Here is a 25,473-nt window from a genome sequence, read left to right as displayed (position 1 = left end):
TGAGTTGTTCTTTGCACGGGATAGTCTTGTTTTGCAGAAATTCAGCTCAGAGCCATCCTTGATGTGTAAGTGTAAGGTCGGATCTTAACAAACGGCATCGCGAAACAGAGGAAAGCTTCAAGTGAGCTTTATTAGGGGGAGCTCCCGGGCGAGCTTCACTGGTCCGAGAGAAAGGGGCCAGAGAAGTGGCCCCCGGGTGAGGGCTGGGCAAGATTTTATAGGTGAAGAAGGGAAAGGGGTGTGGTGAATCTGGGAGGGCGCAGGGAATTCCTTATCTGGTGGTCTCTTCGGGTGTCGTGGCACTATCTGGTGCCGGTTCCATCAGTCTTGGGACCGCTAGTCCCGTCCCTCGAAAGGCGGGAAGGCTGGGCCAGGTGGAAAGCCCCCAGATCAGTTCCTGGAACTGGGTGGTCCGGAATGTCTCCAGGTCAGCTTCTGGAACTGGGTGGTCCGGAGAGTTTCGGTCTGATGCAACCTGTGAATCTGATTGCGTTCCCCTGCCTCGGGCCAGTTGGCCTTACATCCCGACATCTTTGGTGTAATGGGGCGGCGTTCCGATCTCTGGCTACTTCATGCTGAATGAGGGTGTCGAAAGGGGAGTCGGGCGACCAGAGGTCCGAGGCTTAGGGGAGACCAGTGGGGGGTTCTGTAGGAAGCAAGGTGTAAGGACCGAGGAACATTTGGTTTGTGGCCACCCGAGAGACTTCCTCCATGCGCCAGCGAAGGAACCTAAGAAAACGGGGCAAACATGAGCAAGATACAGATGAGAATTAAGGGGCCTCAGATTGGTGTTAGCCAGGTATAGAGGGTGGATCGCCACCAATAGGAAGTTGGGGAGGCGGACTGTTGGTGTTTGCGTTGGAGTTCTTCTCTTAAGCGATGGAGGGCGTTTACAGCAGCATTCCTCCTGTAGGAAGAGGCAGGTACCTCCTTTGTCGGCCGTCAGGAGATCCAGGGCTCGTCGATTCTGGAGAGCGACTCGGGCTAGGGAGGTGATTTGGCACTGGAGAGAGGAGATGGAGGCGGCGGAGCCTTCAATGGCTAGCTGGAGTTTATGTTCTAAGTCGCGGGATGTTGAAACACTATGTGTTAGAGCTCCCCCCCGCTCCCCGAGGCCTGCAGCGACCAGGGAGGAGGCGAGAGAGATGCCTGCGACCAGAGGAAGAAAGATAGCTCTTTTTTGTCAGGTAAAGGGCGGCGTGATTAGCGAGGAATATTCGTCTTGGCTATACAGTGTGAGTTGTGGGACGAGAGTAACAGGGATACATGGGAAGGGGGAGGAAGAATTGATCTCTTTTGTGAGGGAACCATTGCACCACAAAAACATGCCTGGTGGTGCTTCAATTGATGTGTTTACCATGAGGGATGTGTTGCAAAGAAACCCAGTATCAGGTAGATTTGGGTGGCTGCCGTAACAGATAGATTTTTTTGAATCAAGGAATATGGGGACTTTTAACGGGGAAAAAGGTGGGTTTTGGGATGTGTAGGAAGTAGAATTGAAGGGCTGGTTGAGTGGGACAACAGCCAAGGGTGGACGGCCAAGCGAGGCACATAGAAAGCAGTCGGAGATGTTACCTATTCCTGTGTGGTTGAGTATCTGTAGTGTTTGTTTGGTCAGTTCGGCTGCTGCTGCTAGGGCCCGGAGGCATGGTTGCCATCCCCGAATGGTTGGGTGTAGCTGTTTGGAGAGGTAAGCCACGGGGCGGTAGGAAGGCTCTACAGGCTGGGCAAGGAGTCCAGTGGCTATTCCGGCCCGTTCATCCACAAAAAGGTGAAAAGGTCGGTTTGGGTTGGGCAGAGAAAGGGGAGGAGAAGATATCAGAGCGTTACGGAGGGTGAGAAAGGCCTGTCGAACGGCGGAAGGAGAGGTGAGGGGTCCTTGAGGGGTTTCTTTAGCGGCTAGATACAAGGGTTTAGCGAGGAGAGCAAAGTTAGGGATCCAGTGTCGGAAAAATCCTATAAGGCCCAAAAAAGAGAGAATTTGTTCCGCTGTTTCCGGAGATTGGAGTTCACAGATAATCCGGGTGCGATCGGCTGTTAGACCTTTTTGGTGGTGGGGTTAAGGTGGAGCCCCAGGTAGGTTACAGAAGATACAGATAACTGAGCCTTGGCTGGGGAGACCCGATAACCGCGAGAGCCAAGGTAATTGAGGAGATCTGCAGTATGTTGTCTTGAGAGGTTGAGAGATGGGCTACAAAGGAGGAGGTCATCTACATATTGAAGGAGTGTGCTGGGGGTATCGGAGCAGGAAGTGAGGTCCCGTGCCAGCGCCTGACCGAAGAGGTGAGGAGTGTCGCGGAAGCCATGGGGAAGAACCGTCCAGGTGAGCTGACTGGAAGTATGAGTATGCTGATCCGTCCAGGTAAAGGCGAAGAGGAAATAGGAGTCGGGATGTAGGGGGATAGTGAAAAAGGCATCTTTGAGATCCAGAACCGTAAAGTGGGTTGTGGATGGGGGGATATGGGAGAGCAAGGTGTATGGGTTTGGTACTACTGGGTGGAGAGGGATTATGGCTTCATTGATTAGGAGGAGGTCCTGGACTAAGCGATAATCCCCAGAGGCCTTGCGGACAGGCAGGATGGGGGTGTTGCAGGGAGAGTCAGTGGGGATAAGGAGTCCCTGGTTTAGGAGTCTGGTGATAATAGGTTGTAGGCCCCTAAGGTGAGTCTCAGAGATGGGAAATTGGGGCCTTGATGGAAATTTGGAGAGGTCCTTTAGGCGGATGAGGACGGGGGAATGGTGTGTTGCTATTATGGGCTTAGAAGTATCCCAGACTTGGGGATTGATGGGGTTGGTGTGATTGGAAGAGGGGGATAGGAGGGGGAGGGTTCTAGAGACAGGCCGAGAAGAGGAAGCAGGAGTTGGGAGGAGGGGACCTTAGGGTCAAGTCTAACCAGCTGGAGGGAGGCCCCTAAGTGGAAAAGGACATCTCGGCCTAGCAAGGGAACTGGGCAGGATGGTATCACGAAGAAGGAATGAGTAAAAGGGAGTCCTTCGATATGACATGGGAGTGGACCGGTCTGGAGTGGGAAGGATGGTTTGCCATCAATACCTATGACCGAGATCTGGGAAGGAGAAACTGGCTCGGAATAAGTAGGCAGGACCGAATAGGCAGCCCCCGTGTCCACCAGAAATGAGATGGACTTACCCGCTCCCTGTAGTGTTACCCTGGGCTTGGCGATGGTGATGGGGGCCTTCGAGTCCGGGTGCCGTCAGTCGTCAGCCAATCCCAGCAGTTCGAGTGGTAATGCCGTTGGGTCGGCCCACCCCCTGCGTGGAGACGCTGAGGGAGGGCCAGTCGTAGGGCAGTCGCTCTTCCAGTGGCCCGTTAGCCCGCAGCTGGGACAGGGCTTAGAAGGAGGTCGGGGATTGGGACATTGGCGAGCCCAGTGGCCTTCTTTTCTGCATTTGAAGCAGGCCCCCAGCGGGCTTGCCTTTTGCGGACCCCATGGATGCTGTGATACATGGGAGATGGCCGGCCTTAGGACGGCTACAAGAGGTTGGGTTTGGAGGGCCACCTTTTGGTGCATCCGAGCCTGTCGGCCATATTCTGCCAAATCCTCACGGCCATTGTAGACTTTAAAGGCCATCTTTACCAGATCTCGAATAGGGGTTTGAGGGCCATCTTCTGCCCGTTTTAATTTCTTTCGGATGTCTGGGGCTGACTGGGTGATAAAATGGGTGACTAGGACCGCTGCCCCTGCCGGGGTGTCGGGATCCAGCTGGGTGTAGAAAGTTAAGGCCGCTGTAAGGCGATAGAGAAAGATAGCTGGATTTTCGTTAGGTTCTTGGATTATCTCTTTAGTTTTTCAAAATTGACTACCTTATGAGCAGCAGCCTGCATGCCAGCCAGGAGGCACTGGATCATGAGGTCGTGTTTATGACGGCCATCTTGGCCATCCTGATAAGTCCAGCCTGGATTGGTACCAGATACAGCAGTCACTCCGACAGGCATGGAGTTGTCGGTAAGGTGAACCTGATCTGCATGGTTTCGGGCAGCAGTTTGAATTCTCTTTCCCTCTCATCAGGGGTCAGAGTAGAAGATAGGATCACAGAGATATCATACCAGGTTAGATCGTAAGCTTGAGAGAGGTAGCAAAATTATTTGATGTAGCGGGAAGAGTCCGCCAAAAAGGAGCCTAATCGCGTTTCTATTTGAGAGAGAACTTGGAGGGAAAAGGGAACATGAACTCTAATCCTTCCGCTTCTTCTACCTCCCTCAGAGGGCAGAGGAGATTTGGATCTTGGGAGTCGTGAGAGCATGTATGTGCACTAATTGGCGAAGCAAGGGGCGAGGGAGGAGAAACCATTGAGGGAGGCGGGGGAGCGGTTGGATGGGCCGGAGCGGCTGCGGGATGAGGAGGGACCGCTTCAGGGTTGGGTGGAGGCTGGAGAGGAGCTCTGGAGGGGGGAGAGGCGAGAGATTCGGGTGGGTCGCCTAGTGGAGAGGAGTCATCATCAAAGGAAATTAGGGGCTTGGATGTAGGAGATGCCTGTTTGGCAGGAAAGATCTGGGAAGTGGAACAATCGACGTAGAGGGAGGGGCGGGAGCATAAATACCATAAGGCCTGAACATAGGGGACCTCGGATCATTTGCCCATCCTGCGGCAGTAATTATCTAGATCACGGAGAATGTTAAAATTGAAAGTCCCTTCAGGAGGCCATTTGGATTGATTGTCTAGAGGATATTGTGGCCTGGCCACAGTGGAATAGAAAATAAGCCGTCGGCAACGGAGAACTTGGGAGAAACCGAGGGCTGTAAAATTGGCTAGGAGACACCCCAGGGGTGTCTTAGAATCTGGTTTCGATTCTGAGGTTCCCATGACCCCCAGTCTGTCCCTGAGTGAATGGAGAAGGAGAGAGGCGTGCCTGGTCTCAGTCTCCAATTCACGGCAGGTCGGAGGGCAGTCAGGTGATTGGGAAGTCTCCACAGTTCCATAGACCTCACTTGCTATATGGTCGGTCTTTTGATATATGTATTTAATAGGTATTTGTACACGTATGGTAACACTAATCTTAATTTTTCCATTCACCCCACCTATCCTTTTAGATAAGCATACTTCTAAGTCTGTGAGTGTCTTTCTCTGTGGAAATATGTTCATTTGTGTTAGTTATTAGCTAACACCTATAAGTGATATCATAGGATATAGGTTTTTGCTTTCTGACTTACCTCATGTTCTGTGATTATCTCCAAGCTCATCTATGGTGCCTCAAATAGCAGTGTTTCATTGTTTTGCATGGCTAATATTCTGTTGTATAAATAGACCACTTCTTTATCTGTTTATCTGTTGATGGACATTTTGGTTGCTTCACTGTCTTGGCTATTGTGAATAAGGCTGCAGTGCAGATTTTGCAGCCCGGGTCTTCTCGATTCAGGTCTCAGGTGAGAGGCCCAGTGGTGTGACTGCTGGATTGAGTGGTACCTCAATTTTTATTTTAATTGCAGCTCCCTTCTGTTCTCATTATTGGCTGTTACCACTTTACATCTCACCAGAAGCTAGAGGGTACACAGTTCTCTAAAACCCCTTCAGCATTTATTCTTTGTAGACTTTTTTTTGCTGATGATCATCCTGAAGGCTGTGAGGTGAAGGTTTTTGTACACTGGATTTGCATGGCTTTATTAATTCCTGATGTTCAGCCTTTTTCCATTCCTGTTTTTTCAACAAAAAAAGACAAACAACACAAATGTGCGTAAAATATGCCTCTTGAAACTGTCGTTTTGAAATGTGGACGTCTTTTGAATTTTTTGTTCGATATACGACCCCAGGATTTGTTTTCAGGGCAGGTGTCATTTACAGGCCTGCAATTATTTTGAATATCAACTGACCATTAGCGCTGGGATTAAAGCTGCTGTTGTGTGAAACGGCCACAAGGTGGCAGCAGTTCTCCTTTACAAAATCTGGTTACTAGGGCAACAGAGCCTCAATGGAAGTCGTGTTCTAGGCTGTAATTTAGAATGGAATATCCCAGGAGAAAGCTCCTTAAGTTTGTCTCACAACTTCTTGTTCGTTTTTTTAATATAATTTTTATTTTTTATCACAGCAAGTTTGATTTCAATATTTGGCTTGTTCTAGGTGTGCAAGATGTCGTTCTTGTACACATAAACATATGTGTATTCTTCCTGGGATCGTTTCCCATGTACATTACGACAGAATGTTGAGTAGTCTTCTCTTGGTATTCTGTAGGTCTTTGGTGATTATATATTTCACCTGTGTTTGTATATGTCTGTTAACCCCAATATCTTAATGTATCCAATCCACACAAATTTCCATTGGTGAAACGTAAGTTTGTTTAATGAATCTGTGATTGCCTTTCTCTGTGGAGATACCTTCACTGGTATCAATTTATAGGTAACACCTATAAGCGATATCATACGATATGTGTATTTCCCTTTCTGATTTACTACATGTTGTTGTGTGATTACCTCTAGACTCATCTACGGTGCTGCAAATGGCATTGTGTCCTTTTTTTCCTTGGCTAATATTCTGTCTGTACATGTTCCAGTTAGTCTTTTTCCACTCATCTGTTGATGGACTTTTTGGTTGCTTCCATGCCTTGGCTATTGTAATGCTGCGGCAATGCACATATGCCTGCCTGTGTCTTTCCAATTCTGTCTTCTTAGGTTATAGGCCCAGGGGTGGGCCTGCTGAATCATATGGTAGCAAAATGTTTACCTTGTAAAGGCACCTCCATTCTGTTCTCATTAGTGGCTCTTACCAGGTTACGTCCCACTTAAAGTTGAGGGTATGCACTTCTCCACAACACCTTCAGCATTTATTGTTTGTAGATTTTTGCTGATGTTTATTCTGACTAGTGTGTTCTGATACCTGTTTGTGGTTGGATTTGCATGCGTCTCATAATCCCTTGAAATTGAGCTTTCTGGCATGTCCTTTTATTCTTCAAACTGTGAGTACAGCTTACCTCTTCAAATTGTTTTCGTGAAGTATGTGTGATATTTAGAAATATTTTGGCCATTACCTCCCTCAAGACATTTTGAGGGCAGGTTTCATTTACAGCCCTCCAGTACTGGTGCAGATGAAGTGACCCTTAGCACAGGTTTTAAAGATGCTGTTGCAGGTCAAGGCCAGAGGGCAGCAGCATTTCTGCTTTTGCCAATCTGGTAACTAGGGAAAAAGATCTTCCTGGCAGTGGTGTTCCTCGGTTATAAATTAGAGTGGAATGTGCCCGGATAAACCCCCAAAAGCTGATGTCTCCTTACTTATGTTTGTTTTCCAAATTGAATTTATATGTTTTTATTGGAGTCATATTCCATTGTGTACATGGACCACTTCTTCTTTCTGCATTCCTCTGTTGATGGACATTTTCGTAGCTTGCAAGTGTTGGCTATGGTGAATATTGTTGGAGTGCAAGATTGCCAGCCCGTGTCTTATTTTTTTTTTTTTTTTTTTGCGGTACGTGGGCATCTCTCTGCCGTGGCCGCTCCCATTGCAGAGCACAGGCTCCGGACACACAGGCCCAGCAGCCATAGCTCACGGGACCAGCCACTCTGCGGCATGTGGGATTTTCCTGAAACGGGGCATGAACCCGTGTCCCCTGCATCGCCGGTGGACTGTCAACCACTGTGCCTCCAGTGAAGCCCAGCCTGTGTCTTTTTGATTCTCATCATCTCAGGCGATAGGCCCAGCAGTGGGTTTGCTTGATTGAATGGTAGCTCAGTATTTACCTTTTCAAGGCACCTCCTTTGTGTTTTCCTTACTGGCTCTTACCATGTCCCACGTTGAACCAAGGGTAGGCATTTCTTGACAACCCCTTCAGCATTTATTGTTTGCAGAATTTTTGCTGATGGCCATTCTGACTGGTGTGAGCCGATAGGATTTTTGTAATTTGGATTTGCATGTCTTTAATTATTCCTAATGTTCAGCATTTGTCCACACCTTTTTTTAAACATCTTTATTGCAGTACAATTGCTTTACAATGGTGTGTTAGTTTCTGCTTTATAACAAAGTGAATCACTGTACATATACATATATCCCCATATCTCCTCCCTCTTGCATCTCCCTCCCTCCCACCCTCCCTATCCCAACACTCTAGGTGGTCACAAAGCACCGAGCTGATCTCCCTGTGCTACGTGGATGCTTCCCAGTAGCTATCTGTTTTACATATGGTTAAGGACACGGGTAGGGGGAAGGGTAAGCTGGGACAAAGTGAGAGAGTGGCATGGACTTATATATACTACCATATGTCCACACCTTTTAAAATTTCTGTTAAAAAGTGAAAAAAAAACGGAGAGTACAATTAACCACCTGAAATTGTCTTCTTGAAAGGTTGCCGTCAAAATTGAATTTTTTGGTCAATTTTCGACCCCAGGATTGTTTTTTAGGGCAGGTGTCATTCACAGGCCTGTAATGAGTGTGAATATTTAGTGACCATTAGCACTGGGTTTAAAGCTGCTGTCATGGGAAACGGCCACAAGGCGGCAGCATTTTTCCATTCCCAAATCTGGTTACTAGGGCAGCAGAGCCTTTCTGGAAGTCCTGTGCCTAGGTTGTAAATTAAAATGGAATGTGCCAGGAGAAACCCCCATAAGTTTATCTTACGTTAATTCTTGTTCGTTGTTTCAGTTTTTTAATCAGGGTAATGATTAGAATATTGTTTGTCCTAGGTGTACACAATCTGGTTCATTTGTACATTTTATATGTCTATTCATATACAGATCCTCTTCCCATGCAAAATATTACACAGTGTTCCGTAGACGTCCCTTGCTATATGGTCGGTCTTTTTGACACATGTATATAATATGTATTGGTGTACATAACACTGATCTTCATTTATCCATTCCACCCACCTTTCCTTTTAGATAAGTATATTTTTTTCCTACATTTGTCATTGTCTTTCTCTGTGGAAATATGTAAATTTGGGTCAGCTATTAGATAACGCCTATAAGTAATATCATAGGATATAGGTCTTTTGCTTTGCAAATTACCTCATGTTCCATGATTATCTCTAAGCTCATTTGTGGTGCCTCAAAGAGCAGTGTTTCATTGTTTTAAATGGGGAACGTTCCACTGTATACACGGACCACCTACTTCATTATCCATTCACCTGTTGATGGACATTTTGGTTGCTTCACCATCCTGGCTATTGTGAATAAGGCTGCAGTGCAGCTGTTGCAGCCTCTGTCTTCCCGATTCAGCACTTCTCAGGTGAGAGGCCTGCTGGTGGGTCTGCTGCACCGAATGGTAGTTCAATTTTTGTTTTCCTAACGCAGCTCCTTTCTGTTCTCATGATTCACTCTTACCACTTTACATCTCACCAGCAGCTAGAGGGTACACAGTCCTCTAAATATCCTTCAGTATTTATTGTTTGTAGAATTTTTGCTGATCGTCAGTTGACAGGTGTGAGTTGTAAACTTTCTGTAAATTAGAGTTGCATGAATCTGATAATTCCTAAGGTTAAGTTTTTATTCATTTTCCATTTTTTTAAAGAGAGTGAGTCAAACGTGCCTCTTCATACTCTCTTCTTGAAACATTTGCCTGTTCTGAAATTTGTTGTCCATTCCCTTCCGCAGCACAATTTTTTTAGGGCAGGTGTCCTTTACAGCGCTGAGTCCTTGTGAATGTTAAGTGACCATTAGCTGTGGGCTTAAAGCTGCACTTGTGGGAAACGTCCACAAGCCAGCAGCATTTGTACATTTCCCACTCCATTTTTGGGCAGTACAGCCTTACAGGAAATCGTGTTAGTAGGCTGCAAATTAGAGTAGAATGTGCCAGGGAAAACCCCCAAGAGCTTATATCTCCTTTCTTCTTGATTGTTTTTAAATTTAGTTTTTATTAATTATCAGAGCAAATTCGATAAAAAAATATTTTGTTTCTCCTAGGTTTACAGAATCTGGTTCATTATATCAATGTATCTGTCTACTCATCTTTGGAGCCCTTCCCGTGTAGGTTATTACAGAGTGTCGAGTAGACCTTTCTTGGTATTCCATAGGTATTTTGTGATTAAATATTTCATATGTATTAGTACATGTCTGTTAACCCCCATATCCTAATTCATCCATTCCTTACAACTTTCCATCAGGTTAAATGTACTTTTATTTTCTTAATCCATGCTTTTCCTTCTCTTGGAAATAAGTTTGTGGGAATCAATTTTTAGCTAACACCTATAAGTGATGTCATAGGATGTCTGTCTTTCAATTTTTTTCATACTTCAAGTTGGGTGATGATCTTTAGGTCCTTCTATAGTGGTGCAAACGGCACACTTTTATTCTATTCCATGGCTAATATTCCATTTGTGTACATGGACCACTTCTTCCTTGTACATTTTTCTATTGATGGACATTTTGGGTTCTTCCAAGTCTTGGCTATGGTTAATGTTCCTGCAGTGCAGGATTGCCAGCCGATACCTTTTTCATTCTGTTCTGCTCAGGTGATAGGCGCATGAAAGGACCTACCAGATCACATGGCAGCTCAATTTTTACCTTTAAATGCACCGCCACTCTCTTCTCCCTACTGTCTCTTACCAGTTTATCTACCCGCAGCGGCGAGAGGGTACATAGTTCTCTAAAACCTTTTCAGCATTTATACCTTTGTACACTATTCTCCTGGTGATCATTCTGATGGCTGTGTGGTAAAGGTTTCTGTAGATTGGATTTGCAATCTTTATTAATTGCTGACGTTGAGCATTCCCATTCCCTTTTTCTTAAAGAAAAAAAAAGCAAGAAAAGACAAAATGTGCGTAAAATATGCCTCTTGACTGTGTTTTTGAAACGTTGACGTCTTTTGAATTTTCTGACTGATCTACGACCCCAGGATTTTTTTCTTTGATGGTAGGTGTCTATTACAGGCCTGCAATTGTTTTGAATATTAAATGACCACTAGCGCTGGGTTCAAAGATGCTGTTGTGTGAAACGGCCAGAAGACAGAAGCATTTCTCCTTACCAAATCTGGTTTCTAGGGCAAGACAGCCAAAATGGAAGTTGTGCTGTAGGTTGTAAATTGGAACGGAAAGTGCCAGGAAAATCCCCTTAAGATTATGTCTCATTCTGTCCTGTTCGTTTTTTAATTTAATTACTATTTTTGATCACAGCCAATTTGATTACAATGTTTTCTTTGTTCTAGGTGTGCAAGATGGGGATGTTTTACACATATACATATATCTAGTCTTCTTCAGATCCTTTTCCCATGTAGCTTATGACACAATGTTGAGTAGTCTTCTCTTGGTATGCCGTAGGTCTTTGGTGATTATATATTTCACATGCGTTTGTATATCTCTGTAAACCCCAATAATGTAATGTATCCAATCGTCACACCTTTCCTTATGGTGGACCCTATGTTGGTTTAATGAATCTGTAATTGCCTTTCTCTGTGGAAATATCTTCATTGGTATCAACTTTTAGCTCACACCTGTAAGTGATATGATAGGATATGTGTCTTTCACTTTCTCACTTACAACAACTCGGGTGATTACTTCTAGACTCATCGATGGTGCTGCAAATGGCATTGTTTCATTTCTTCCCCAGCTAATATTCCATCTCCGTGTAGCAGTTCTTCTTTGTCCACCCATCTGTTGCCGGACTTTTTGGTTACTTCCATATCTTGGCTATTGTAATATGTGCAGTGCACATTTGCCTTCCTGTGCCTTTCCAATTCTGTCTTCTTTGGTTATAGGTCCAGGAATGGGCCTGCTGGTTTATATTGTAGCTCAATGTTTACCTTTTAAAGGCATCATCTCCATTCTGTTCTCATTAGTGGCTCTTTCCAGGGTACATCCCACTGAAAGTTGAGGGTATGCATTTCTCCACAACACCTTCAGCATTTATTTATTTATTTTTCTTTGTTTGTTTTGCGGTACACGGGCCTCTCACTGTTGTGGCCTCTCCCGTTGCGGAGCACAGGCACCCACGGCATGTGGGATCTTCCCAAAACGGAGTATGAACCCGCGTCCCCTGCATCGCAGGTGGACTCTCAACCACTGCGCCACCAGGGAAGCCCCAGCATTTATTGATTATGGGTTTCGTGCTGAAGGTTATTCTGAGGGGTGTGAACTGATACCTCTTTGTGGTTGAATTTCCGTGTGTCTCATAATCCCTTGACATTAAACTTTAAGGCATGTCCTTCTTTTTTTTTTTTTTTTTTTTTTTTTTTGCGGTACGCGGGCCTCTCAGTGTTGTGGCCTCTCCCGTTGTGGAGCACAGGCTCCGGACGCGCAGGCTCAGCGGCCATGGCTAACGGGCCCAGCCGCTCGGCGGCATGTGGGATCTTCCTGGACCGGGGCACGAACCCATGTCCCCTGCATCGGCAGGCGGACTCTCAACCACTGCGCCACCAGGGAAGCCCAGGCATGTCCTTCTTATTTTTCACACTGTGATTACAGCTTAGCTCTTCAAAGTGTTTTCTTAAAGTATGAGTCACATTTTGAAATTTTTGGCCATTACCTCCCTCAAGACATTTTGAGGGCAGGTTTCATTTACAGCCATGCAGTACTTGTTCACATGAAGTGACCATTAGCACAGGTTTTAAGCTGCTTTTGCAGGTAACGGCCAGAGGGTGGCAGCCTTTCTACGTTCCCCACGCTGGTACTAGGGAAACAGACCTTCCTGCCACTGGTGTTCCTCGGTTATAAATTAGAAAAGAATGTGCCCGGATAAACCCCCAAATGCTTACGTCTCCTTACTTATGTTTGTTTTTAAATTTAATTTATACTTTTTATTGGAGTTATATTCCATTGTGTACATGGACCACTGCTTCTTGGTGCACTCCTCTGTTGATGGACATTTTCGTTGCTTCCAAGTGTTGGCTATGGTAAGTATTGCTGGAGTGCAGAATTGCCAGTCTGTGAGGTTTTGATTCTCATTTTCTCAGGTGACAGGTCCAGCAGTGGGTATGATTGATTGCCTGGTAGTGCAATGTTTCCCTTTTCAAAGCACCTCCATTGTGTTTTCATTAGTGGCTCTTACCACGTCCCCCTTAGAACGGAGGGTACGCACTTCTCCACAATCGCTTCAGCATTTATTGCTTGCAGCATTTTGTTAATGGCCATTTTGACTGCTGTGAGCTAATACGTTTTTGTAATTTGGGTTTGCGTGTCTTTACAAATACCTAAAATTCATCATTTTTCCAAGCCGTTTTTGTTTCTGTTTAAAAAAAAAAAGGAGAAAAAACTGTGCATACAATATACCTCTTGAAATTGTCTTCTTGGAAGGTTGCCCTCTTTTGAATTTCTTATTCGGTTTTCGATCCCAGGAATTTTTTGGTGGACACGTGCCATTACAGAACTGCACGTTTGGAGAATACTTAGTGACCATTAGCAGTGGGTTTAAAGCGGCTGTTGTGTGAAACGGTCACAAGGAGGCAGCATTTCTCCATTCCCCAATCTGGGTAGTAGGGCAGGAGAGCCTTTCTGGACGTCCTGTTCCTAAGTTGTAAATTAGAATGGAATGTGCCAGGAGAAACCCCCATAAGTTTATGTCTCATTACTTCTTGTTGGTTGTCTTAATTTTTGTAATCGGGGTAATGATTAGAATATTGTTTGTCCTAGGTGTACACAATCTGGTTCATTTGTACATTTTATATGTCTATTCATATACAGATCCTCTGCCCATGCAAAATATTACACAGTGTTCCATAGACCTCCCTTGCTATATGGTCGGTCTTTGTGACACATGTATATAATATGTATTGGTATATGTAACACTGATCTTAATTTATCCATTCCTCCCACCTTTCCTTTTAGATAAGTATAGTTTTTTCCTACATCTGTGAGTGTCTTTCTCTGTGGAAATATTTTCCTGTGGGTCAGTTATTAGATAACGCCTATAAGTAATATCATAGGATATAGGTCTTTTGATTTCCAACTTACCTCATGTTCCATGATTATCTCTAGGCTCATCTGTGGTGCCTCAAAGAGCAGTGTTTCATTGTTCTCCATGGTGAATATTCCATTGTGTACATGGACCTCTTCTTCTTTATCCATTCACCTGTTGATGGACATTTTGGTTGCTTCACCATCTTGGCTATTGTGAATAAGGCCGCAGTGCAACTGACAGAGCCTGTGTCTTCCCGATTCTGGACTTCTCAGGTGAGAGGCCTAGTGGTGGGCCTGCTGCGTCGAATGGAAAACTTAGGGAGTAACCAGGCAACGTCAGTTACCATGGCAGCCCTGGGAAAAACATTACCATGTGACACTAACACTCCCAGGAGCCTACATTTGTTTCCACAATAGGTAAACCTTTCTCATTTCTAAAGTACTATAATGTGAAATATGCATCTCAGTCAGAACTAGAGGTTACTCAGTGTCTGCTGTGATCGGGGGGAAAACAATAGGGCCTTACAAAGTATCTAAAGGAATGACACGAAGAAACTAGGGGCCACGGGCAGAGACACACAGGCTCAGACAGGCTCCAATCTCTATGACATTCTGAGGAGATTCACTTTGTAAGGGCTCGAGCACGAGAAAGCAGCCACTAACCAGCTACCCGGTCTCAAATATGTGGAGAAAGTCGATGTAAATGCTTACCTATGTATTATTCTTTTCTGATCATTCTTTCAGTGTATCCCTTCTGGCTTTGTGCAAAGCGATTCTTCGTTTTGTACCTGAAAAATGAGTGGCACATGTAAATGGATGAAACTTGTCAGAGCAGACATCCACGGAGCTCTTCAGCTAACGAACGAGGAGCTCCGAGTTCTGGGAAAGAATCGTAAAAGTGGTGTAGAATCACAATATCTTAGAGCATCCTTTATATGAAATCCCCTCTTTCATATCACCAGTCACTGGTCATCAGCCTATACATGAACTTTGCAGTGACAGAAAACCCAGCACTGTCTAGACAGGTCTAGGCACTTCCAGTTGCTACGGCAGTCTATATCAAATTCAGAATCTGACTCCCTGTCACGCATCAGTCCCAGTCTGCCTTCTGCAATGGTACACCCCATGGCACACCTCATCTCTTTTCCATCTGGCACATTTCCCAAACACACGAGGACAATTTTGTTCTTCCTGAAGCTCTCTTCTCCCACGTCACCCTCCTAAATCACTCCTTCCTTCCTGTGTTTATGACTTTGAGGAGCCCCCAAGCTTTTCTCATCCCAAGGCCATGACAAGCAATGGCATCAGTGTGCCTGCTACAGATTCTGGGAAAGGGGCAGGGCCACACGAGGGTCTGGCAAATGTGACTGACAACCTGAGGTGAGAGTACATGGGACAACCTCAGCCTCTCTTCAGTCCTCAGCCTCTATCCAAGGTTTCTCCATAGCACACTATTGACATTTTGGGCCAGATCATTCTTTTGGGGGTGGTGGGGAGGGCTGTCCTATGCCTTGTACGATAATGTAGTAGCATCCTGGCCACTACCCACTAGATGTCTGCAGCACCGCCCCCCACCCCCACCCCCCACACCCCGGATGTGACCAAGAAAAATGTCTCCAGCCATTGTCAAACGTCCTGGAGGACGGGTGATGGCAAAATCACCCTCACTCAAGAGCCACTGCTCTTTCCAATGACTCTGTTCACCCATGAGGACTCAAAACCCTCTCCTCTGCTGGCTTAGCCTTCAACTCTCCAGAACGTCTATCGTGTATCAAAATGCTATTTGAAATCTGATAGTATTTATCTCTGTAACGGTATCTGATGAAAGTAAAACTCTTTCGCCAGATGTTAACAACCTCCCAGGTGATTAATCCACGTTTACCTTATCTCCTACCCAAGACACTGGAAATTACAGAAATGATCGGACACCCATTTTCGGTACCCGTTCAGGAAGTACCTGTTGTCTAAGGCTTTTTGGCAACCTGAACAACTGAATTGAAGTAAAATATTCTGCCTGACCGTGGCTTTGTGAGACAAGACACAAACCTGTAGCAGGACCCTCCTCTCTGCTATTTACGGAATTGAGGTATCTGACCGGAAAGCCGTTGGAGGTGAACTACCCAAGAAAGCAGTGGGTTCAGGATGAGAATTTGGAAAGGGTGACAAGGGAGGGGAGAATGAACCTCAGCTGAAAAGAAAGGGGAAGAGTACCAAGAGTTGAGTTCTCTTGACTGAAGAGAAGATACGCTGAAAGCCATCAGCTTGCCCTCGGGGCCCTCAGCTCTCTGGGGAGCTCTAAGGGAAGGGTGAGCCTGGACCTACGACTCCGGACTCCTGGTCTCGGCCCCCAGGCCTGACCATTCACTCAGACTCTCAATAAATACTTGTATTCAAAGACCTTACACGGGGACCACATCTGGGAAAAACATCGCCGCACCCTCATCATAAGTCACAGGGGGAGACCCGAACTGGCCAAGCCATGACAGGAGCTGTGGGGGCGACAAAAGAGCACGGCAGGGATCGGACGTCGGATCGCCAGAAGCCCTCCGCCCTCCTGGTTCGTAATGCCAGGGCCCCATCGCCGCGTATCGCCGGACCCCGGTCCTGCCTCCGTCGCGCACCCTTCCCCAAGGTTGGCGGGGGTCTGGAGTCACCATCCCCGGTTCGGACCTACGGACCTCGCCGCTGCTGAGCTCTACAGGTCCCGCTCCTTCCACACAGTTCGCCGAGTCCGCGGGCCTTACTCAGCCGCGCCGGCCGCCGTCCGCGAGGCCTTGGCGCGCCCGTGACGTCACTGTCGTGCGCCTCTCCCGCAACAAGGGGTGTTGGCGCGCCTGTGACGTCACTGTCGTGCGCCTCTCCCGCAACAAGGGGTGTATGGCTCTCGCACGGCGGCTGCGGCTGTTGTCGCTCGCGGCTCGGTTGCTTCTGGCGCCTCGCCGGGACCTGACGGTCTGCGGTCCCATCGAGCCCCTGCCCGTGGTGCGCATCCTGCGGGCTCTACAGCGGCGGCAGGAAGAGCGGCAGAGTGGGCAGCGGAGCCCCCCCCGCGGCCGGTGCTGGCGCGACCTGGGCCGCTGCCACAACGACTGAGCTCACGTGCCGCAACTACTGAAGCCCACGCGCCTAGAGCCGGTGGCCCCCAACAAGAGAAGCCACCACAATGAGAAGCCGGTGCACCGCAACGAAGAGGAGCCCCCACTCACCGCAACTAGAGAAAGCCCACGTGCAGCAACGAAGACCCAACACAACCAAAAGTAAACAAATAAATAAAATGAAAAAAGATCCAATACAGTATTGTTAACCATAGTTGCCATGCTGCACGTTACATCCCAGAACGTATTTGTCTTGTAACTGGAAGTTTGTATCCTCTGACCACCCTCACCCATTTCCCCCCCACCTCATCCCCATAGGTTAAAATTTTAAATAGAGGAGCCCAGATAAACTTCAATGAGAAGGTGACATCTGAGCAGAGATTTGAGTTAGCCAAGTTCGTATCTAATGGAAGAGCGCACAGGAGAGGTAAGGGCCAGTGCAAAGACCCTGGGGCAGGAGCTTGTCTGGTGTGTTAGAAGAACAGGAAGGAGGCCACTGTGGTTGCAGCACAGAAAGGAGAAGAGGGTAATGGAAGTCAGATACACAATGGATGGAGAGCAGTAAGCAGGTAGGACACAGTGGTCGGACCCCGAATGGCCTTGTCGGACGCTCTGCGGGCTGTGTTAGCGCCTCACGATAGGAGCCAGTGAAGGATCTGAAGGAGAGGAGTGGCATGACTGATCACATTCCCCATCATCACGCTGACTGCTGTATGAAAAACAGACTGTGGGGGCCACGGTAGACACTGGCAGATCATCAGAAGGCTCTTCTGTCACCGATGTCAGAGATGATGGTGGCTCAGGACGGAGAGATAGTAGGGGAGGGGGTGAGAAGTGGTCACATTCTAAAAATATTTTGAGGGTAGAGCAACAGGGGTAAAACGAAGAAAATCCAAATCCCGTGGCCCAGAGATAACTGTTAATTTATTTCTTCTAAGCAAACTCGGTCCCTCCTAAAAACCACAAAGCTTGCCAAGGATGCTCTTCTCAGAGGTACCACCTTTGTACTACTCAGCCCACTCCGGCATGCCCTCCCCCTCTGCCACTCTCCCCAAAACTGCTCTGATTAAAGTCACCAATTACCTCGAAGTGGCTCAATCTATGAGACACTGACCTGTCCTCAGTCTTGTTCTGCTAGCAGCACATGGCATGGTGAAGCCTCCCCTCTTGCTTGACCTCTCTCCTCCCTGGGTTCGTCGACCGCACACTCTCCCAGTTTTTCTCTCTACCCCTGCTTTGCAGTCTCTTTTCCTGGTTTCACCTCCTGCCCTCACATGTTGAGGTTGCTCCTCAGTCGTGGGCCCTCTTCCCTGCTAATTTCACACATCCTGCCCCACAAATTTATTCACTCCCATGGTATAAAATATTGGCCACGATCATCTCCAAAGGCATCCCAACCTCACACCAACTGCTCAAAACACATCCCCACTCGGATGTGTTAAGGGCATCTCCTACTCCACGTGTAGAAAACAAAGCCTTGATCAACCTTCCTAAGCCTCGTACTCTGTCTCCAATTATTTATTCAACGGACACTTACTGAGCCCCTAAGATATGCCAAGCACTGCTAGGCACTAGAGACAAAAAGATGAGGCAGGAGGGTAAGGTTCAATAGAACGGACGGTTATAGAAAGGGAACTTACAAATATGTGTGAAAATAAAAGTGTGCATGGTGCTATGATGGAGCACTTACGTAAGGCTGTAGGAGTCTAGCTCAGCAGCGAAGAGACTGATGGGGGTTGAGGAGGGCCTCCCTCAAAAAATAATCTCTGTGGACTTCCCTGGTGGCGCAGCGGCTCAGAATCCGCCAGCCAGCACTATTTACAATAGCCAGGACATGGAAGCAACCCAAGTGTCCATCGACAGACGAAGAGATAAGAAGATGTGGCACATATATACAATGGAAGATTACTCAGCCTTAAAAAGAAACGAAATTGAGTTACTTGTACTGAGGTGGATAGACCTAGAGTCTGTCATACAGAGTGAAGTAAGTCAGAAAGAAAAACAAATACCGTACGCTAACACATATGTATGGAATCTAAAAAAATAAAATAGTTCTGATGAAGCTAGGGGCAGGACAGGAATAAAGACGCAGACGTAGGGAATGGACTTGAGGACACGGGGAGGGGGAAGGGTAAGCTGCGATGAAGTGATAGAGTAGCACTGACATATATACAATACCAAATGTAAAATAGCTAGGTAGTGGGAAGCAGCGGCATCGCAAAGGGAGATCAGCTCAGTGCCTTGCCACCACCTAGAGGGGTGGGATCAGGAGGGTGGAGGCAGACTCGAGAGGGAGGGGATATGGGGATATACGTATGCATAGAGCTGATGCACTTTGTTATACAGCAGAAACTAACACACCACTGTAAAGCAATTATACTCCAATAAATACGTTTAAAACAAAACAAAACAAAAACAAAAACAAGAATCCACCTGCCAATGCAGGGGACACGGGTTTGCTCCCTGCTCCAGGAAGATCCCGCATGCCTCGGAGCAACTAAGCCCACGAGCCACCGCTACTGAGCCCACGCGCCGCAACTTCTGAAGCCCGCGCACATAGAGCCCGTGCTCCGCAACAAGAGAAGCCCCTGCAGTGAGAAGCCCGTGCCCCACGACGAAGGGTAGCCCCTCCTCGCCGCAACGACAGAAAGCCCACGCGCGGCAACGAAGACCCAACGCGACCAAAAATTGATTAATTAAAGCTTATATTTAAAAAAAAAAAAAAAAAAAAAAAAAAACAAAGAAAAAAAATCTCTGCTGGGAATTCCCCGGTGGTCCTCTGGTTAGGACCCTGTGCCTCCAGTTCAGGGGGCCTGGGTTCAATCCCTGGTTGGGGAACTAAGATCCCGAAAGCCGGCACCGCAGCCCAAACAAAAATGAAATAAAATAAAATATATTAAAATAAAAAAAGAAAGGATCTCTGATTCAAGGTCTACAGGGTGAGAAGGTGTTTATCAGGCCAATATGTGGGGAGAAAATTTTTCCCATTTCAGTAAGTAGCACCTCCATTTACCCAATTACACACCATTAACCCACATTCCCCACATCCAATTCATCGCTTACTCCTATTCGCCTCCAAGCCATCACTAACCTTCCAAATATGACTCTAACGTGCCTGCTTTACTCCACCTCCAAGGCCACCACTGTGCACAAAGCCAGTCTCCTAATGAGTCTCCCCAAATCTTCTCCTGCCCCCTCCTATCCATTCTCTTACAATAGCCAGTATGGTGTCTGAAAAAGGCATCTCTGCTAACACCACTTCCCTGTTTATACCCTGCAATGGCTTCCCACCAACTTTAGGATAAATCCCAAACAGATGATGGACTGGAGGTTGGAAGACCAGAAGCAGGTAGGGTGTTAGGTCAGAAAGAGGGATAAAGGGTCTAGGCAAACAGCGAAAAGGGCTGAAAAGAAAAGGATCGGCACTTGTACAACAGTCCGGATGCAGGCAGGAGAATGCAGGAATAGCGAAGGAATACGAATAGCCAGCCACTTTTTATTTCTGCAATGCCTTTGCAATTCCCAAAGTGCTTCACTTATAACTGTGATTCTCCAACCTAGCTGTACATTAGAATCATCTGGAGAGATTTTTAAAACTACCAATGGCCAGGCCTCACCCCATTTTAATCAGAATATACACTTCACTAGGGCAGGAATTTTGTCTGTTTCATTCACTGTCCATATGGAAAGTACCTGGGACATACATGGTGCTCAGAAAATATATACTGAATGAATAAATGAAGGAAGGAATGTACCACTATCACCTGAGATCCAAGGAGACATTCTTTTCAAAACTTAGGGAGTAACCAGGCAACGTCAGTTACCATGGCAGCCCTGGGAAAAACATTACCATGTGACACTAACACTCCCAGGAGCCTACATTTGTTTCCACAATAGGTAAACCTTTCTCATTTCAAAGTACTATAATGTGAAATATGCATCTCAGTCAGAACTAGAGGTTACTCAGTGTCTGCTGTGATCGGAGGAAAAGAGAAGGGCCTTTACACAGTATCTAAAGCAATGACACGAAGAAACTAGGGGCCACGGGCAGAGACACACAGGCTCAGACAGGCTCCAATCTCTATGACATTCTGAGGAGATTCACTTTGTAAGGGCTCGAGCACGAGAAAGCAGCCACTAACCAGCTACCCGGTCTCAAATATGTGGAGAAAGTCGATGTAAATGCTTACCTATGTATTATTCTTTTCTGATCATTCTTTCAGTGTATCCCTTCTGGCTTTGTGCAAAGCGATTCTTCGTTTTGTACCTGAAAAATGAGTGGCACATGTAAATGGATGAAACTTGTCAGAGCAGACATCCACGGAGCTCTTCAGCTAACGAACGAGGAGCTCCGAGTTCTGGGAAAGAATCGTAAAAGTGGTGTAGAATCACAATATCTTAGAGCATCCTTTATATGAAATCCCCTCTTTCATATCACCAGTCACTGGTCATCAGCCTATACATGAACTTTGCAGTGACAGAAAACCCAGCACTGTCTAGACAGGTCTAGGCACTTCCAGTTGCTACGGCAGTCTATATCAAATTCAGAATCTGACTCCCTGTCACGCATCAGTCCCAGTCTGCCTTCTGCAATGGTACACCCCATGGCACACCTCATCTCTTTTCCATCTGGCACATTTCCCAAACACACGAGGACAATTTTGTTCTTCCTGAAGCTCTCTTCTCCCACGTCACCCTCCTAAATCACTCCTTCCTTCCTGTGTTTATGACTTTGAGGAGCCGCCAAGCTTTTCTCATCCCAAGGCCATGACAAGCAATGGCATCAGTGTGCCTGCTACAGATTCTGGGAAAGGGGCAGGGCCACACGAGGGTCTGGCAAATGTGACTGACAACCTGAGGTGAGAGTACATGGGACAACCTCAGCCTCTCTTCAGTCCTCAGCCTCTATCCAAGGTTTCTCCATAGCACACTATTGACATTTTGGGCCAGATCATTCTTTTGGGGGTGGTGGGGAGGGCTGTCCTATGCCTTGTACGATAATGTAGTAGCATCCTGGCCACTACCCACTAGATGTCTGCAGCACCGCCCCCCACCCCCACCCCCCACACCCCGGATGTGACCAAGAAAAATGTCTCCAGCCATTGTCAAACGTCCTGGAGGACGGGTGATGGCAAAATCACCCTCACTCAAGAGCCACTGCTCTTTCCAATGACTCTGTTCACCCATGAGGACTCAAAACCCTCTCCTCTGCTGGCTTAGCCTTCAACTCTCCAGAACGTCTATCGTGTATCAAAATGCTATTTGAAATCTGATAGTATTTATCTCTGTAACGGTATCTGATGAAAGTAAAACTCTTTCGCCAGATGTTAACAACCTCCCAGGTGATTAATCCACGTTTACCTTATCTCCTACCCAAGACACTGGAAATTACAGAAATGATCGGACACCCATTTTCGGTACCCGTTCAGGAAGTACCTGTTGTCTAAGGCTTTTTGGCAACCTGAACAACTGAATTGAAGTAAAATATTCTGCCTGACCGTGGCTTTGTGAGACAAGACACAAACCTGTAGCAGGACCCTCCTCTCTGCTATTTACGGAATTGAGGTATCTGACCGGAAAGCCGTTGGAGGTGAACTACCCAAGAAAGCAGTGGGTTCAGGATGAGAATTTGGAAAGGGTGACAAGGGAGGGGAGAATGAACCTCAGCTGAAAAGAAAGGGGAAGAGTACCAAGAGTTGAGTTCTCTTGACTGAAGAGAAGATACGCTGAAAGCCATCAGCTTGCCCTCGGGGCCCTCAGCTCTCTGGGGAGCTCTAAGGGAAGGGTGAGCCTGGACCTACGACTCCGGACTCCTGGTCTCGGCCCCCAGGCCTGACCATTCACTCAGACTCTCAATAAATACTTGTATTCAAAGACCTTACACGGGGACCACATCTGGGAAAAACATCGCCGCACCCTCATCATAAGTCACAGGGGGAGACCCGAACTGGCCAAGCCATGACAGGAGCTGTGGGGGCGACAAAAGAGCACGGCAGGGATCGGACGTCGGATCGCCAGAAGCCCTCCGCCCTCCTGGTTCGTAATGCCAGGGCCCCATCGCCGCGTATCGCCGGACCCCGGTCCTGCCTCCGTCGCGCACCCTTCCCCAAGGTTGGCGGGGGTCTGGAGTCACCATCCCCGGTTCGGACCTACGGACCTCGCCGCTGCTGAGCTCTACAGGTCCCGCTCCTTCCACACAGTTCGCCGAGTCCGCGGGCCTTACTCAGCCGCGCCGGCCGCCGTCCGCGAGGCCTTGGCGCGCCCGTGACGTCACTGTCGTGCGCCTCTCCCGCAACAAGGGGTGTTGGCGCGCCTGTGACGTCACTGTCGTGCGCCTCTCCCGCAACAAGGGGTGTATGGCTCTCGCACGGCGGCTGCGGCTGTTGTCGCTCGCGGCTCGGTTGCTTCTGGCGCCTCGCCGGGACCTGACGGTCTGCGGTCCCATCGAGCCCCTGCCCGTGGTGCGCATCCTGCGGGCTCTACAGCGGCGGCAGGAAGAGCGGCAGAGTGGGCAGCGGAGCCCCCCCCGCGGCCGGTGCTGGCGCGACCTGGGCCGCTGCCACAACGACTGAGCTCACGTGCCGCAACTACTGAAGCCCACGCGCCTAGAGCCGGTGGCCCCCAACAAGAGAAGCCACCACAATGAGAAGCCGGTGCACCGCAACGAAGAGGAGCCCCCACTCACCGCAACTAGAGAAAGCCCACGTGCAGCAACGAAGACCCAACACAACCAAAAGTAAACAAATAAATAAAATGAAAAAAGATCCAATACAGTATTGTTAACCATAGTTGCCATGCTGCACGTTACATCCCAGAACGTATTTGTCTTGTAACTGGAAGTTTGTATCCTCTGACCACCCTCACCCATTTCCCCCCCACCTCATCCCCATAGGTTAAAATTTTAAATAGAGGAGCCCAGATAAACTTCAATGAGAAGGTGACATCTGAGCAGAGATTTGAGTTAGCCAAGTTCGTATCTAATGGAAGAGCGCACAGGAGAGGTAAGGGCCAGTGCAAAGACCCTGGGGCAGGAGCTTGTCTGGTGTGTTAGAAGAACAGGAAGGAGGCCACTGTGGTTGCAGCACAGAAAGGAGAAGAGGGTAATGGAAGTCAGATACACAATGGATGGAGAGCAGTAAGCAGGTAGGACACAGTGGTCGGACCCCGAATGGCCTTGTCGGACGCTCTGCGGGCTGTGTTAGCGCCTCACGATAGGAGCCAGTGAAGGATCTGAAGGAGAGGAGTGGCATGACTGATCACATTCCCCATCATCACGCTGACTGCTGTATGAAAAACAGACTGTGGGGGCCACGGTAGACACTGGCAGATCATCAGAAGGCTCTTCTGTCACCGATGTCAGAGATGATGGTGGCTCAGGACGGAGAGATAGTAGGGGAGGGGGTGAGAAGTGGTCACATTCTAAAAATATTTTGAGGGTAGAGCAACAGGGGTAAAACGAAGAAAATCCAAATCCCGTGGCCCAGAGATAACTGTTAATTTATTTCTTCTAAGCAAACTCGGTCCCTCCTAAAAACCACAAAGCTTGCCAAGGATGCTCTTCTCAGAGGTACCACCTTTGTACTACTCAGCCCACTCCGGCATGCCCTCCCCCTCTGCCACTCTCCCCAAAACTGCTCTGATTAAAGTCACCAATTACCTCGAAGTGGCTCAATCTATGAGACACTGACCTGTCCTCAGTCTTGTTCTGCTAGCAGCACATGGCATGGTGAAGCCTCCCCTCTTGCTTGACCTCTCTCCTCCCTGGGTTCGTCGACCGCACACTCTCCCAGTTTTTCTCTCTACCCCTGCTTTGCAGTCTCTTTTCCTGGTTTCACCTCCTGCCCTCACATGTTGAGGTTGCTCCTCAGTCGTGGGCCCTCTTCCCTGCTAATTTCACACATCCTGCCCCACAAATTTATTCACTCCCATGGTGTAAAATATTGGCCACGATCATCTCCAAAGGCATCCCAACCTCACACCAACTGCTCAAAACACATCCCCACTCGGATGTGTTAAGGGCATCTCCTACTCCACGTGTAGAAAACAAAGCCTTGATCAACCTTCCTAAGCCTCGTACTCTGTCTCCAATTATTTATTCAACGGACACTTACTGAGCCCCTAAGATATGCCAAGCACTGCTAGGCACTAGAGACAAAAAGATGAGGCAGGAGGGTAAGGTTCAATAGAACGGACGGTTATAGAAAGGGAACTTACAAATATGTGTGAAAATAAAAGTGTGCATGGTGCTATGATGGAGCACTTACGTAAGGCTGTAGGAGTCTAGCTCAGCAGCGAAGAGACTGATGGGGGTTGAGGAGGGCCTCCCTCAAAAAATAATCTCTGTGGACTTCCCTGGTGGCGCAGCGGCTCAGAATCCGCCAGCCAGCACTATTTACAATAGCCAGGACATGGAAGCAACCCAAGTGTCCATCGACAGACGAAGAGATAAGAAAATGTGGCACATATATACAATGGAAGATTACTCAGCCTTAAAAAGAAACGAAATTGAGTTACTTGTACTGAGGTGGATAGACCTAGAGTCTGTCATACAGAGTGAAGTAAGTCAGAAAGAAAAACAAATACCGTACGCTAACACATATGTATGGAATCTAAA

At 47.6% G+C, this 25,473-nt stretch overlaps 1 long non-coding RNA gene across 2 annotated transcripts; it reads right to left on the bottom strand.

The window, feature by feature from the left end:
* Positions 1-118: 118 nt before the first annotated feature.
* LOC307059243 lies at positions 119-23,128 on the bottom strand. 2 transcript variants are annotated; one of them, XR_013811115.1, is made up of 5 exons: positions 23,017-23,128; positions 21,050-21,126; positions 14,476-14,552; positions 13,819-13,936; positions 119-729 (listed from the first exon to the last, which is right to left on the bottom strand). It is a non-coding gene; the product is annotated as an uncharacterized lncRNA (long non-coding RNA). The 2 variants fall into 2 exon arrangements; XR_013811116.1 differs by lacking the exon at positions 119-729 and adding an exon at positions 5,413-5,651.
* Positions 23,129-25,473: the final 2,345 nt, after the last annotated feature.

Source organism: Hyperoodon ampullatus, assembly GCF_949752795.1.
Source record: "Hyperoodon ampullatus genome assembly, chromosome: 10".
Taxonomy (NCBI): domain Eukaryota; kingdom Metazoa; phylum Chordata; class Mammalia; order Artiodactyla; family Ziphiidae; genus Hyperoodon; species Hyperoodon ampullatus.
Note: the sequence above shows the minus strand (reverse complement) of the source record. Positions and strands in the feature narration are given on the sequence as shown.